The 17,268-nt window shown below is 41.1% G+C and overlaps 1 protein-coding gene across 4 annotated transcripts in view; it reads left to right on the top strand.

Moving 5' to 3' along the window:
• The first annotated feature begins 2 nt into the window (after positions 1-2).
• pdzd2 (PDZ domain containing 2) overlaps positions 3-17,268 on the top strand; it is a 116,975-nt gene continuing 99,709 nt past the window's right edge. For 3 of the 4 annotated variants that reach the window (XM_033620026.2, XM_033620027.2, XM_078170972.1), the window contains exon 1: positions 3-364. The gene's annotated coding sequence lies outside the window, so the exon portion shown is untranslated. Of the gene's footprint in view, positions 365-11,358; positions 11,491-17,268 lie in introns of those variants that run through there. The other variant, XM_078170971.1, reaches the window with a different exon arrangement.

Raw genomic sequence — 17,268 nt, forward strand, 5'->3', positions numbered from 1 at the left:
GACTGGGGCGGCCGAATGAAAGCTCATCAATTCCCTAAAGCCTATCACCCATACCTGTGGAGAAAGAGAAACGCAGCACATTAACTGCTGTACTTTAAGACATTGTTTTCGCTTCTTGGGTGGGACTTCCTGCAGTGGATATCTGTTGAATGGGGTTTCCAATTCTGGAGCCACTTTTTTTTCTTCCCAAGCTAAGCGTACGCTACTTTATTCTTGCACGGATTTAACCGTTAAGACGCGTTTATAAATTGTGAATGTGGAGTTTTTGGTGGACCAGACCTCGGGATCAGTAAAAACATGGAATCTTGTAATGGTTTGACCTGGAACTGGGAGCCTTCGAAGTGCATGACCATGTAGTCCAAAGGTAGGGTGGACTCTGCATGATATTTATGTATCTGAGACTTTATGATGCAGTCTGACCATATTGGAATATAGAGTAACAGTGAAGCGAGTGTAGCTACTGGTAGCTACAGTGTAGTTATTAGGCCTAACGTTACAATTCATATCAGAGTGTTTTAAAAGTGCGTGTTTTCCACGGGGAGGCAGATGAATAAAGTTAGGACAGGCTACAATTTAACTTCTTGTCACGATGCAAAAGACACGCATCGTCAACCCCAAACACTGGAGTCTGGTTGGTTCCATTCAGCTTTACTGCTGGATCTGCTGTCTAGATTAAATTTGACCTTAAATGTGAATAAAACGTTTCTTGCGTAATTTATTTAAGATAAGATAAGATAAGTTAAGATAAGTTCCGTATTAATGCATTCCTCTGATAATTACAGCCATGTTATAGGTGGATAAAGGCAAATAACAGAAGATAAATGGAGGTATTGCACACAACAACAACAACAACAACAACAACAAATGTACATACTAAATGTGTAGTGATGTTTATGTCCACGAACTTGAAAGAAATGTGCAGCAATTAGACAGACGATTAATGACAGAAAAATAGTTACATTTGTCTCCTCTCTGGGCCCACATCACCATTTAAATGTCTCTTCTGTCTCTGTCATGTTTCACATTAAGTCGGCAAATGGCTTTTAGATCAGTATACCTTCTGCATTCCTGCAGAGGAAACCTCTGCTCTCTGTAACTCCATTCAGTGTTTTTCTCAAGCTTTTTTGGCTACAGCTTCAAAATGACTTCACTATGAAATAATGTGATAGCTTTCACATCTTGAGGCTGCCATCCAGGCTGCACTGATCATTCCTAGCCTACCACCTTAAGGAACCAAACAGAAGTGCTTTATAGTTTAACAGAAATTCTGCATGGACATTATGTCACTTAACATCGTGTATATGAGCCATTAAGTGGAACATGGAGGCGACACTAGAAATGTGAATGAGTTGGGCCATTCAAATGAGAGAAAACATTTTCCTCTTACCTCTAGTGGTATCTGACTATCACACAGATAGTTTTGGGTTTTGTTTTTACTAAGGTATACCTTAGTAAAAACTCCAAAATCTCAGTCCTTCAGAAATCTCCACATGACTGACATTTTGTTTATGTTAACATAATCAGAAAGATGACACTTAAAAATTACTTTTTTAGTTTCCATTGGGACTATCTATCAGACAAATAATATTATGTGGTTGTGGTTTTATTGTAGTTAGGGCTGGGCAATATGATGAAAATCATAAATCACAACATCTCTGACCAAATACCTCAAAAGTGATGTTGTGACAAAACTGTAGGGTTGAATGTTGGTGCTTTTGTGAAATATTTACACAATAGAGTGCTTCCAGGCCCACAGGAAAGCCACTACGCCTTGGAGCAAATTATTCTCAGTTGCGGTCTTGCCGTATTTCTGGTATCAAAAAACCCATTCAAAACCCATTGACTTTCAGATGAGGGGACTATTAGTACAAAAATATGAACTAATTTCCAGGTTTCAGGACTCATTCCTGCAGCACTCCATGATTTTTTTTTAATCAATAATTAGAAGTAATGTAGATATAATGACTAAGTGGGTAAAGGCAAATAATACCACTGTGTAAACATGTGTAAACCTGCTAAAAATAGGTGTGTCATGTCAGGGTCAGGCCAGAAAACAGGCTAGTAAACATTAGAAAGCAGCAAGAAGGTCCTGTGAAAACTTTATGGTGGTTAGGGCGGCAGTAGCTCAGTCCATAGGGACTTGGGTTGGGAACCGGAGGGTCGCCTGTTCGAGTCCCCGTCTGGACCAAAATATGGAGCATGGACTGGTGGCTGGAGAGGTGCCAGTTCACCTCCTGGGCACTGCCGAGGTGCCCTTGAGCAAGGCACCGAATCCCCCAACCGGGGCGCCTGACCAAAGGGCAGCCCTGACCAAAGGGCAGCCCCCTCACTCTGACATCTCTCCACTTTGTGCATGTATAGGTCCTGTTTGTGCACGTGTGTGTCTTTCAGACCTGTGTGTAATTGACAAGCAAGAGTGAAAACATTGAATTTCCCCTCAGGGGGATTAATAAAGTAAATAAACTTAAACATACTTATCCTGACTCTCTATTATAACTTGGTGTGGACCAATTTGGATCAATGTGTGAGCGCTGCTTGGGTGAAGATGGACAGTATTTGTGGTGGCGCTTCATTGTATCTTGCTGGTTAAGGGGCTAAAATTAGTGGGGCTTAATAGAACAGCAAGGACAGTCTGGTATGTTCAGGAAATGACATCACTTTACTTTAATGCAGTCTTTAAAACCAGGAAAAGACAACACTTATGGTATTACAATATCCAAAATCTAAGAAGAAATAGTGTCGTGTCATATCATGATATTGATGTAATATTGATATATTGCCCAACCCTGATTGTAGTAGGTGAAATATAATTTTTATACATTCTAATGTGGTTATGTTGGTCAAATTATTTTCGACTCTATAAGTAACTGTTTTTTCTTCTTAAGTGGAAACTATTTTTGTTTATTAAAGTTCTGCTATCAGACAGCTTTGGGAAGACAGTCTAGCTTTGGTTTGGTCTCTACCAAGTCCAGAGAAAAATACCTGTCTCTATCTGCTAAACGCTCCACATGTTCACCACTGAGCCTTTTAAAGTGTCTTTGTGCTGTTTGATGCTGGGCCTGTAATGATGAGTGGATTACAGTTTGTCCTTCTCTGTGAGTTTGTAACTATTAGTGATCCCTTTCATTCATAGACTTTTCATTCAATATTAATATAAAGATATCTTGATGTTTGTACACTTGTGCACAGGCTGAGACAGCTTCACAAACATCTTGAAGAAACACACAAGTATAAGTATTAATTGGGAAAATTGGTTTATTTTCCCTTTCTTAAGTTTTGGCAGTGGTGCTCTACAGTCACTGAATGTGTTTTCAGGCTGTGGCTGGCCTGCTCTCAGGGTTTCTGTGTGTGTGTGTGTGTGTGTGTGTGTGTGTGTGCGTGCGTGCATGTGTGTGTGTGTGTGTGTGTGTGTGTGTGTGTGTGTGAGAGAGAGAGACAGAGACAGAGACAGAAATGGAAAGTAAGGGAGGAGAGTTGTCATATGAAAACATCAGCTTCCAGTCTGCTGAAAAGTTTTAGCTGTCAGAACCAGGCTGGATGGGAATGAATCAGCAAGGGTCTAGTGCTGGCTTAAGGATTGGTTTATTTTCCTATGTCTGTATAAAAACAGCAGTCAGGTGTCCATAAAAACATTAAAACTGGTTTTACTTGCTGCAGTCATTCCTCCTGTTCACACTGGTCTTTGGGATATACTGGCATTATTCCAATGACCGAGATGGCAGAAAATATCCACAGTCAAGTCGCATTCTTTAATTAAGCTGACAGCTCAGAGACACTACAGTTGTCTGAGCTGAGACAAATAAAGTGATTATCTTTCAAAGGTACAGTTACACTAAACATTACATTAGCAACCAGTATGAACAGGAAGAATGATTTCAGCAAATAAAACTGGTGTCAATGCACATATGGGCATGTGGGTATTGTTTTAAGACAGGCTTAAGAGATTTATTTTCATTTTTCAGCTAGGGCCAACAGGGTTTAGAGGGAGGGACACTAGTTGCTTCTAGCTTACTATCAGAATGCAAGTTCTTACAAGTGCACAACACAAGTGTAGTCATGTCTGAGCAGAATATACGTTTCATACAGTACAGGCCAAAAGTTTGGACACACCTTCTCATTCAATGCGTTTTCTTTATTTTCATGACTATTTACATTGTAGATTCTCACTGAAGGCATCAAAACTATGAATGAACACATGTGGAGTTATGTACTTAACAAAAAAAGGTGAAATAACTGAAAACATGTTTTATATTCTAGTTTCTTCAAAATAGCCACCCTTTGCTCTGATTACTGCTTTGCACACTCTTGGCATTCTCTCGATGAGCTTCAAGAGGTAGTCACCTGAAATGGTTTCCACTTCACAGGTGTGCCTTATCAGGGTTAATTAGTGGAATTTCTTGCTTTATCAATGGGGTTGGGACCATCAGTTGTGTTGTGCAGAAGTCAGGTTAATACACAGCCGACAGCCCTATTGGACAACTGTTAAAATTCATATTATGGCAAGAACCAATCAGCTAACTAAAGAAAAACGAGTGGCCATCATAACTTTAAGAAATGAAGGTCAGTCAGTCCGGAAAATTGCAAAAACTTTAAATGTGTCCCCAAGTGGAGTCGCAAAAACCATCAAGCGCTACAACGAAACTGGCACACATGAGGACCGACCCAGGAAAGGAAGACCAAGAGTCACCTCTGCTTCTGAGGATAAGTTCATCCGAGTCACCAGCCTCAGAAATCGCAAGTTAACAGCAGCTGAGATCAGAGACCAGATGAATGCCACACAGAGTTCTAGCAGCAGACCCATCTCTAGAACAACTGTTAAGAGGAGACTGCGCGAATCAGGCCTTCATGGTCAAATAGCTGCTAGGAAACCACTGCTAAGGAGAGGCAACAAGCAGAAGAGATTTGTTTGGGCCAAGAAACACAAGGAATGGACATTAGACCAGTGGAAATCTGTGCTTTGGTCTGATGAGTCCAAATTTGAGATCTTTGGTTCCAACCGCCGTGTCTTTGTGAGACGCAGAAAAGGTGAACGGATGGATTCCACATGCCTGGTTCCCACTGTGAAGCATGGAGGAGGAGGTGTGATGGTGTGGGGGTGTTTTGCTGGTGACACTGTTGGGGATTTATTCAAAATTGAAGGCACACTGAACCAGCATGGCTACCACAGCATCCTGCAGCGACATGCCATCCCATCCGGTTTGCGTTTAGTTGGACGATCATTTATTTTTCAACAGGACAATGACCCCAAACACACCTCCAGGCTGTGTAAGGGCTATTTGACCAAGAAGGAGAGTGATGGAGTGCTGCGGCAGATGACCTGGCCTCCACAGTCACCGGACCTGAACCCAATCCAGATGGTTTGGGGTGAGCTGGACCGCAGAGTGAAGGCAAAGGGGCCAACAAGTGCTAAACACCTCTGGGAACTCCTTCAAGACTGTTGGAAAACCATTTCAGGTGACTACCTCTTGAAGCTCATCAAGAGAATGCCAAGAGTGTGCAAAGCAGTAATCAGAGCAAAGGGTGGCTATTTTGAAGAAACTAGAATATAAAACATGTTTTCAGTTATTTCACCTTTTTTTGTTAAGTACATAACTCCACATGTGTTCATTCATAGTTTTGATGCCTTCAGTGAGAATCTACAATGTAAATAGTCATGAAAATAAAGAAAACGCATTGAATGAGAAGGTGTGTCCAAACTTTTGGCCTGTACTGTATATACAGTCCATGATCCGCCCCTCTTGTAAACAGATATAAACAAATTCCTGAACCTATTCTATACATTCATAAGTTTCATAAGTTCATAGGTCATAAGTTCATAAGTCAATTAGTTTTGAGTGTTCTGTTGTGTTAACAGCAAAGAGGATCCTTTTAGAAAAGGTATTCAAAACTGACCTGCATTTCTGACTCTGGCCTCCATAGGGGTTACAGATTCTCTTATCATTGCACTCCCACCACCCCATGTTTTGGTCCCCAAAAATTCTGTGGCTTTCCTGAATGTCAGTACATAGGCCTACAGATTCACCCCTAGGTATCACAAATTGCGGTGAAGATAAAGTAGCTTAAGGTAAATTTGTTTTAATTTGAACTCGGTTCAACTTGTTTCAATTCCTGAGCTGAAGGATTCCACCTGATAAACAGAGTCAGGACTGAACCAAAACAAAAGGGGTCTGAAGGAAAACAGGGAAACACCTGGATGCTAGTTTTGGAATGAAACTGTCTATCTGACACACACACACACACACACACGCACCTAGCTGTTGTGTTCAAGATGCACACTACAGAGAGACTGTTGTGGTCATATTTACATGGCGAGGTGAAAATTCACTCGGTTTCAAGGCCGAATCAGCGTGCTCTGCTCCCTCTGCACACCGCTCACATAAACTGCTGACAGCAGCTCACCACAGCCTGAAACAATAAATATCTCTAATCCCTGGCATGTTCTAGTTCCCCTGTCCAGCCTCAGAGCCCTGAATTAGTTTCACCCCCCCGACAAAGCATCTCCCATTCTACATGGTTTATAACAAATTTTACAACTTGTTAAAGAGAGGAGAGGAAAATGCTGATTAAATAACTTTAAACCAACTTCATCTTGACAGCCTTTCTTGGGTAAAAACGTGTCAGACTTAATTGAGCCTGTTTAATCTACAGAGCCCATTGGCCTTCTTTGTTTGTGTGGTGAGCTTTTCCCATCGTAATTGATTTGAGCTATGGCTGGGCGATACGGACTTTAAATAATGTTGCAATATTTTAGGCTATATCGCAAATGCAAAATATTTATCTTAAAATTTTGAAACTCCTCCAAACTACTGTAGACTACTAAAATGTTAAACTACTATATAAACCACTGTTATAATACAGTTAAAGTACTGTTACAATAAAGTTAAATAAACTTTTGACACAATACTGTTAAAGTACTGTTAGAGTTAAGTAAAGTACTGTTACAATGATGGCAAAAAAGAACTGAACTGAAGTACTGTTGGAATAAAGTTAAATAAAGTACTGTTATAACAAAGGTAATTAAACTACTGGTATAATACAGTTAAATAAACTGTTGTAATACAGTTATGTGAGCTGCTGGATATAAGCATTTCCCCACAGGAAAGGTTTTCTTCTGATGACTCTTCCATGAAGGTCATATTTGTTCAAGTTGCTGCACAGTTGCACCACCACTCCAGAGTTTGATGAATCTTCCTGCAGGTCTTTTGCAGTCAAACAGGGGTTTTGATTTACCTTTCTAACAATCCTCTCTCTGAAAGTTTTCTTGGTCTTCCAGACCTCAACTTGACCCCTACAGTTCCTATTAACTGCCATTTCTTAATTATATAACGCACTGAGGAAACAGCAACCTAAAAACACTTTGCCATCTTCTTATAACCTTCTCCTGCTTTGTGGGCATCAGTTATTTTAGTTTTCAGAGTGCTAGGTAGCTGTTTAGAGGAGCCCATGGCCTCTGATTGTCAGGAGTCAGAGTTTTTATGAAGCTTTGAAATTTGCATCATCTTTCCTAATGATGACTGTGAACAACCCATAGCTAATGAAGGTCTGAGACGTCTTGAGGTCTTGAGAAATTGTCTCAGAAGCTCAAATGTCTTGTGGTGCCCAAACTTTTGCATGGTGCTCCTTTCCTTTCTTTTACTCTAAATTTGTACAAAACAAAAATAATACAATAATCTTGATTAAAATGTTGAAAAGCATGTTTCATCTTTAACGTCATGCCTTTTGGAGATCCGTTCATTGTCTACTTACTTAACTACTCACAGTAAAAGAAATTTAAACTAGGGGTGCCCAACTTTGCATGCCACTGTATCTGAACTTTAATCTAACGCACACACACACACACACACACACACACACACACACACACATACACACACACAGAGTCTTTTACCCATAGATTTTAATAATACCTAGATACTGGATGGGATAACCTTGCGCATACAGCAAAAACAGTTTTTAGTTTCAGAGTTAGCAGAATATGGCCCACTGAATAGGTAGTGTTTCGCCCTGCTGGCCATGCTTGTATGTTCCTACTCGGCTCATAGGCTTTACATTGTGAAAACGTCACAGATTTTTAAATCACTTTTCTCTGCTCCAGGAAAGTTTTTCACATATTAAACCTCCATTAATCAAAAATGAATAATAGAAAGAATCATAATTGACCTTTTTTGCAGTCCGCGGTGTCCTGTCAACAGCTTTACAGATGTCTCTTTTATAATCGTGGCCTATGGGGTAAGTGCTTTATGGGCCACAGGGGATTTTTGTTGCAATACCGCGTTCCTGGGGGCCTGCTCTCACCCCCTCTCTTGCTTTTAAAATCCCTCCTTTTCATCAGAATCTGAATCAGATTCCAACAATGTTATTGTTTCCCCCTGACCCCTCCTCCCCTCCATGAAATTAGGCTGCCTGGGTCGGATGCTGGCCTGATGCCACAGCTGGATAGCAGTGGTGGTATGTAGATTAATGCACGTAATGCAGAACCATAAGCATGAATTCCTTCTTAAAACCTTTAGTGGTATGCCGTTAGCGACGCATGCAAAGGTGAGAACAACAAACACATTGGCATGTGATCCAGTTACACTATGACAAACACAAATGAAATGGTGGAGCAAGGAGACCTGCCTGCAGATTGGTCAGCTACAACAGCAAAGGGGAGAGAGTTGTGTGGAAGAGGACGAAGATGTTGTGTCGGTGTTGCTTCATCGTAGTAAGGATGTGAGTAGAAACACTTAACATGCTAACACACATTCGACCGCATTACCAGAGATGAAGAAAAGAAGGAAAAGAAAACAAAAAACAGGCTTCAGCTCCTTATCCCCACTGCTTGTTGAATGTGACTTTTGCTATCTGGGAAAACTACAAAACAGACAGGGACGACACCCATGAGCTAACAACCTACATCGCAATCTTTCAAAAATAGCATTGGCTGGGATGTACACAGTAATTGTCTGTTGGCTGTGAGACAGATCACCACAGCTTAAATCAGGACTACATAAACAGTTTGCAACCTGCAGGTGCAATTTATATTTATGACAGTGCTGTACCACTCTAACTGCAGGGGTGCCAAAACCCTCCTATAACTAAAATTATGTCATTTTATTGGAAAATAACTCAGCAACAGAACAGCCCAAAAGGAAAGAGCAGCTAAATCAGCTGTTCATAGCAATAATTACAGGAATAACAATCTTTGTTGGGAATAAAGTTTTGTTTTATATCTTTAAAAGGGTTTAATGCTTTTAAAGTGGGTTTGAAATGGTTCAAAACATGTTTTGTAAGTCAGTGTCACTAGCTGGCTTAAGTGTCTAGACTACAGTGGACCACATTAGCATTGCTTCCTCCTTTATTCTGTAACAATGTGACATTTTGGATGTACTGAAATGGGGCTTTTTGTAATCCTTGGCCATATGGTGCCTTGGAGAAGAGCAGGGGAAAGGGGGAGGGGTGGGATGAGACATGTAGGTCAGCCTGAAACATAAAACAATAAGTATGGAACTAATCCTTGGTATCAAACTGTATTGAAATTTGTACATCGAATAGTAAAGCACCGTGTGCACACCTTGAAAAACACAGTGAGACCTTTAAGTCCATGGATAGTTGTTTGTGCAGTATTGAATATAAAGAGGTGCAGTGGCATCAAACTTAGGAAGTCCTGGAAGGAAGTGTGAAGCATTGAAAAGTGTGAAACAGGACTTAATGGTTTGTATTACATCTAGGGTTGCAGTGATATACAGGTTTTAAGGTATACCGTGATATAAAAATTGACGATTATCATACTGTGTCCATTTCCTATCTAAGATTTTTTTCAAAAAATGCAACTTGAAGGAAAATCTCAACTATGTTTTAGTCATTTTCAAAACAGGAGACTTTTTACACAAACTTCCATTTTAAAAAATGGTTTCAAGTTTCAATAGTAATAGAGATGTAGATCACAATATGTTGTTTAAGTGCCTTATCATTTTGACAACACTACTATAACCTGATTTGGAAATTACTTGGATAATTCTATTGTAGTTTTGTGGCTCAAGGTGTGCAACTGAAACTTAAGAGAACAATTTAAGGACCCTGGACCTTGCACAAGTTTGCTCCTTAAATATTACACTTAAAGTTTAGTTTTTCCTTAGCTGAGGAAATGACTTAAGGGTGTTGCACAGAGGTTTCCTTAGTCACGGAAAGACATTAAGGCATTTACTGCACTGAAAGAGATTTTACACAAGTAAATTCTACTGTCTCCATGAAGACCATTTGTTTGCTTGCACTTGCGCTTGTGACAGCCTACCTGTTATCACTATTTAATCCTTCTCTTGCTAGGACAAAAACTTCACCAAAGTGTTCAGCAGACAGGTGAGGGCGTTTAAAAACCTGGTAAATGCACACTGTAGACTTAAATACATGAAATGCCTCACCAACAACTGATTGGAAGCTACATAAAGCCACAGAGCAATCATTAATTGCAACAAGGCTGAAAGAGCGCAGCTTCAGAAAGTTGAGTAATCCAACTTCAGACGTTGAGACAAATCATAAATTGACCTCTGGTCAAATTTATAATACAAAATAAGTTGCTCATCATTAAGGGTGTCCATCAAGTTCTCCCTGTCGTGGAACACTCTTCTCAGGTTGCCTTCATTTTCCTTATTTATCGCCAGAAACAAAAGCCATAATAATAATAATAATAATAATAATAATAATACATTGGATTTATATAGCGCTTTTCAGGATACTCAGAGATGCAATGTTGCAGTTAAGATGCAGTCAGAGGTACTTTATGTTTTTTTCCTTACTTTGCTTGCTGAGGTCCTCTGTGCAATGGTTTAACAAACAAAAATTTAAGCAACTCCTAAAGTGTAAGAACAAGATCAGGAGAAAAAGTTAAGGAAACTTAGGGAGAAGACTTAAGGATGTTTTGTGCAACTGATTTTTATTTTCTTCAGGAAACCTCAATTCCGATTTAAAGGTAAAACTTAAAGTGCTTTATGCAACCGACCTGTGTTTTGTGTTTTGTGTTCAACTAATAGTTGTCAATTATATTTCTATGTAGGTGACACTATATTATATGCAAATGCAGGCCCAATTAAGCATTCACTGGAAACACTGCAGCACATTTTAAGTCATATTTATTTCTACACTGTCACTGCAGTGCAGGCTTTATTCTCATTGCAGGAGGAGGAATGTCTGATGACATCATTTTGCATAGTAATAGGCAATGTGCTTCTGTTTGGGAGAGTTTGTAGGGTTTTTTTTTGTTGCATGAAATGGACCTTTGGAGAAATGGGTGTTTTTCTTTTTGTGATAACAGGCTGTCATACAAATGGGTTTTCGGTCCACTAGCTCGGTCAGCAGTTGTTCTGTGGAGAGGGAGATGTGGGTGTGGCCAGGAGAGGAGTCAGGAGTGGTGGGGCAGCCACAGAGGAACACTTCTTCCAAACCTTTGGATGTCCAGGGCTACATTCCAGTATCTCTGTCAGCACCTCATGACAAGGCTGTCATGGCATGCAGGTGAGCTGTACCTGTCAGAAAGCGTCTGGCAGTCAGTCTCTATTGACTGGCATGTGGGGCAACCTACCACAGCAGCAGTACGGTTACGGCAGCCTTCTGTAGTTTCAGTGTACTCCTCCAACCCTTTGTGGTGAGTGATGTGCACCTGCACAATGAAGTATGATGTGGAAAAGGATGAATTGAAAAACACGAATTGATATGACCTTTCTCACAGCAGTTGGCCAGTTATCAGATATGTTTCAGATTAAGGACAGCTTATAAAAAGTAGGCCAGATCTATTTGGAAAATTCTATGTCCACACTGATAAAATCCTATCTGTGGATTTGGGCCATATTTGCTTGTAAAGTGAACACATCCTTTGTTTTTCTAGTTCTAGTATTCTATTAATAAGCATACAGTCCATCACATGCAGGCTGTATACATGTTTGATAATATAGGCAGTATTGTAGAACCTCTCTAATGTGCACTGAGATTTGGGTAAATTTTCACTGCTTCTATCATTTTTGGTCATTATAGGAAAAAAGTTATTGCTGATTAGGGATGCATGGTATTGGATTTTTTGCAGATATTCAATATGCCAATATATAACAAGTCATTTAGTGGAAATATCATCATACTATTCATGCATATTCTTATTGTGACTGCCCACTAGCAGATTGAGAAATGAAATGCGATATACCAGCTAGATATAGTTGGACTCACCTCCGCAGCACAGGTTCTCAAACCAAACTCCTGGAGAGGGGCTGGAATCTCACCTTTTCCCAGGATAAGAGGAACGGGGCGAGTGTGGGGATACTCATGAGCCCCTGGCTGAGCACCACTGTGTTGGGGTTCTCTGTGGAGAATGAGAGGGTCGCCTCAATGCAACAGTGGATTGGGGTTGGGTGAGAGTTAGTGCCTCAAGTGAGGGAGCTCAAGTATCTTGGGGTTTTTTTCACGAATGAGGGTAGAATGGAGCGTGAGATGGATGGGCGGTTTGGTGCAGCTTCTGCAGTGATGCAGGCACTGTGCAGGACTATTGTGGTGAAGAGGGAGCTGAGTTGGAAGGTGAAGCTTTCTATTTACTGGCCCATCTACATCCCAACCTCACCTATGGCCGTGAGCTCTGGGTAGTGACCGAAAGAATGAGATTGTAGATACAAGCAGCTGAAATTAGTTTTCTCTGTGGGGTGGCTGAGAAAGGGTAAGGAGCTCAGACATAGACATCAGTAGAGCTGCTGCTCCTTTGCGTCGAAAGGGGTCAGTTGAGGTGGTTTGGGCATCTGATCAGGATGCCTCTTGGGTACCTCCCGTTGGAGGTGTTCTGGGCATGTCCCACTGGTAGGAGGCTCATCTGGCCTGGGAACGCCTTGGGGTCCCCCACAAGGAGCTGGAAAGAGTTGCTGGGGAGAGGGACATCTGGGGTGCGTTGCTTGGCCTGCTGCCCCCAAGACCCAGCCCCGGATAAGCAGATGAAAATGCATGGATGGATGGATGTGCAAAACAAGAAAAAGCATGTTAGCCGAATCTGATGGTCGCCGATATTATCATGCATCCCTGTTGCTGATTTCATCTTGTTGCAGAGCAAATGAGTTCAAAGTTGCAGATGTCCCATTGCTTGCTTCTTGCTCTGCACGCACTCAAACTTATGCAATTACATGTGTTAGCTGTTGATAAGTCCACAAAGACAAGTACAGTGTTGGAGAGAAAGGCTACTCCCGCTTGGAGGTACAGTACATATACTTTATCTTCCGATCAGTTTTTCATATAGGTGCACCATTTAAGGTGGCTGGGCCTGCACACACACCAAATTCTGTCTGTCTGTTGGATGATATGATGTATGGTGTCAACATCAGGAGTGGAGACAATAGAATAGGAAAGGTTCAGTACCAATCAAAATGTGTAGATGTCCTTGATGAGAACACACTTGTACTCAGGTGTTGAACCTCAGAATTTAAACTGCTTTGCTTCAATTGTTCCTTTTCTCCAGGATTTATGCTGTTGCACAGGAAAGTCGGAACATTAAGCGTGGTTCAAAGCATTTTATTACCGTTTCCAGCAACAGATATATTTGAAATGGGTACCACTTTCAGGGATGAGAAGAGACAGCGGACAAATCCTGCTGTGAATGTGTATCAGTAGACTGTGGGTCTTTTTCTGTAGTGTCGAGCAGTGAGCTAGAGATTATGTGCAGAGGGGGAAGGGCTTCATTTAGAGGGATTTAGGCCATTACTGGAAATGTCATGTTAATACTGTTGTTATTTAACTGATGTGTGTCAACAGTTGATGAACTGATTCTGCTTCTGTCTCCTCTGTCTGTCTGTATGTCTGTCTGAAGATTAGAATAGAAAGTCTTTCCAAAAGGCCTCATTTACACACTGTGATTACACGTCTCCATTGGCCAGATTGCTTCTGTCTTGGTTTTTCTGGGCTCAGTGGACACAAGGTCCACTCTGCTCCAGTCCAGAGAAAGCAAATATTTTGTTTTGGTAACCAAAGACCCTAACCCATGAGCAATTTAGCAGTTTAGTTACAACAAAACACTTTCGCTAGCTAGTGAACAACTACCTATCAGTTAATGTAAACACATCTGTCTGTCTGTCTGGCTGTCTGTCTTTCATGGTGGTTATGCTAGAGAAATTAAACCAGTAGGGCTGCCCCCTGAAATTTGAGATTTAAATCATCAGGCAGAGACCCCTCAGTCTTGAGATTGCTGTAATTCGAGCAATCTTTTTTTTTGTCAGTCAGTGTGCTGTGCACTGTACTTTTAGGGACGTTTTGGTCACTAGATCTCACTGCAGAGTGAGTGCTCTTCATTCTCATGCTGCTCTTTAGTACAGGCAGCTGCGGACAAAATGCTGCGGCCTGGAAACGGAGAGACTGCACCGAAAGGCTCTGACATCATGTTATCTTCTGCCTTCTGTGTAGAAGTGGGGAATTTACAGCTCATAGCAACTTTATATGATACAGTTTCTGGCTTTTGTTTGATATCTGGTGTCAGCAAAAAAATGTTGTTGCAAATTTCTGATTTGTCGTTTACATGTTCATTATCAGTGTTGGGCAGTAGCGTCACTACAAATGCTGATTTTGCTAACTTAACTACATTTCTCAGTAGCATGGCTGTAACGTCACTACTTTCTGAGTCAAATAGCTTTTCAGTAGGGAAGTTGATTAATTGACTGAGTAGTGTGGTAGTGTCCACAAAAGTTACAAGCTCTTTTTCCCAGGAAAAACTTAAGTGCAGCAGCAGGGGCGGAAATCCCGGGGGGGACAGGGGGGACATGACTCCCCCTTCAGTAAAGCTGTACCCCCCTAGAATCATTTGAGACACAATTAATAATTTTTGAACAATGTAGTATTTATTAAAAACACAATGTAAGCGGTGCTCATTATAATCGCGCAATAATGTGCTATTTAAATCTTAAAAGATTTAGTCCCCTCCTCCCATTCCTAGTAGTGGTATATCCCACACTCTTTCCAACGGGCAGGGCTGCTTGACAGCAGTAGCAGCGTGTGGCTGGACCCGCTGCCCACATCGCGCATCGCAGGGTAAGATGTACACTCACACAGACACAGTTTAACTTACACAAGTTACAACACATCCCATTTACTGTTACAACAAGCCCCAGGCCCAGGCTGATAATATAAACTGTCTGCAACATTTCTCCTGCATTGTTCAAAAGCCTACTCAATTACGAGTGCTGCTAAGCTAAAAGCTAATGATTAAGCTCAGAGTTTAGTGATAGAGAGGACAGGAGAGAAAGAAGAGGGAGAGGACAGGACAAGAGCAGTCAGTGGCGGAGCGGCTCGTAGCTAATGGGTACCTGTCTGTAGGCTCTCCACCTGTCAGTGAGACAAACATGAATGACGTGCAGTCTAACTGACAAGGAGTGGTCATTACACGCGACTATTACGCACGGTTGTGGCGGAGCGGCTCGTATGGGTACCTGTCTGTAGGCTCTCCACCTGTCAGTGAGACAAACATGAAAGACGTGCAGACGAGGAGCGGTCATTACGCGCGACTATTACGCACGGTTGTGAGGTGCGCAGCGGCAGATCTCACAGCACACTGTTTATAAACCAGTTTACCAGTTTAATTGCAGGAAATGTTTAGTTTTAGTTTTAGTTTAGTTAGTATAGATATTCACTCTGCCTGTTGGAGAGATAGAGAGAAGATTAAAGCGTCAAATTGCGGTAAAAGATGTTGTATAAAAGACAGGCTACAACAGGCTACAGGAATTATTCTCTAAAATTTTACTGTTTATTGTCCCCCCCCCCCCCCCCAACTATGAAATAGGATTTTCACCCCTGTGCAGCAGCCTTTTTTCTTTTTTTCAGAGGTCTGGATAAAAGTAAGGATAATAAAACTAAGGATAGGTAATGTGACTGATGCCAGAGCCACACTGAGGCATGTAGACGAGGGAAGCACTTCCACATCACATCACATACTAATCCTTCAGTTTATTATGCTTGTTGCTTCACTATTGGCTGTTTTGACAAGACCCGCCCTACTCTCCCTCTGATTGGCTACACTGCACTTTTTGTCACGTCTCTTATGTGTTTTGCCCATAGACTGTATAAGGGCCAAGAAAAGAGCTAGAGAGACAGAGAACAGTATTAAGAAGGAAGAGAGGAGTGAGAGAGAGTGACATAGTGATTACGTTTTATGTGCAGGACATGTTCATCTTTTTGTCCCAAAAAGGAACGTTTTCATTAAAGTCTGTTATTTGTTTTGTGTATATTACTGTCTTTTATTTATTCTGGTTTTATTGAGTGAAAATATATTTTTGAATTCTGTTTTTGAATTACTGACATAGCCAGATAGCCTACTGAAAGAAGCCAAGACAGAGACATAGGCTACATTAAGGAGGAAGAGGAGAAAGAAAGCGAGAGAGCAATAGGCTGACTAATGCTGTCATGCTATTGGAGGACATGTTTAAATGTCACAAAGTCACTGAACATTTTTTGCCTGCCTATTTGTTTGGCAAACAGTTTTTCTTTTCTTATCACTAGGATCACTCGTAATGTTACACTGGAACTGCAATGGAGCTGCAATTGAGTCTTATTATCCCTAGTATAACAGTAAAGCTAAATGCATATGGGAATCATAATGGTCTTATTGGCCCCCATATAGCTTTACACTGTCTGTCCAGCCGACCACTTTAACTTTCAGCAACTTGGTGCTAATGTGTGGGCTTACAATCAAAGCCACATTAGCTGCACAGCATGCTAAAGCTACATTCACTATGTTTAAACAGCTGTATTTATTTAAGTTTGAACACACCATAACAATGTTGTGATTCATTTTCACTCAGTGCTCATTTTACTGAATAGAGCTTGAACACATCATAATATAACTCAATGCAACCTCTGTCAGGTGTTAGTTCTGACTGCTAACAGATAACAGCTAGGGTTAACAAGTTCTCTTCCTGCTGATTTCAACACAGATTTGTTGAGCTCAATGTAGCATTATCAGGGAAATGATATGCTGGTCCCCTGAGGCATCAGTAATAAGTTTCCTGTGTCCTTTCATTCCAAAGGCATCACAGGGAAGATCTCTGTTCATCCCAAACATGTTTTCTTTTGTCTCCGGGACAATGAGTGACATCAGTTTTGAGCCCTGCTTTTTAGCCTGCACTAAATTAATGTGACCCAACAGAAAAACTTAGGCCACTGCCATCAGTGAATGTCGTCTTATTCACACAGGCGAATGGCAGGCAGTAATGTGAATGTTGACTGGTACAGATATTTGGCTGATAAATCAGTGCATCCCTGCCCCAAGCCAGTTCATTGTCATTC

The sequence above is a fragment of the Epinephelus lanceolatus genome, chromosome 9 (genome assembly GCF_041903045.1).
Source record: "Epinephelus lanceolatus isolate andai-2023 chromosome 9, ASM4190304v1, whole genome shotgun sequence".
Lineage (NCBI taxonomy): Eukaryota > Metazoa > Chordata > Actinopteri > Perciformes > Serranidae > Epinephelus > Epinephelus lanceolatus.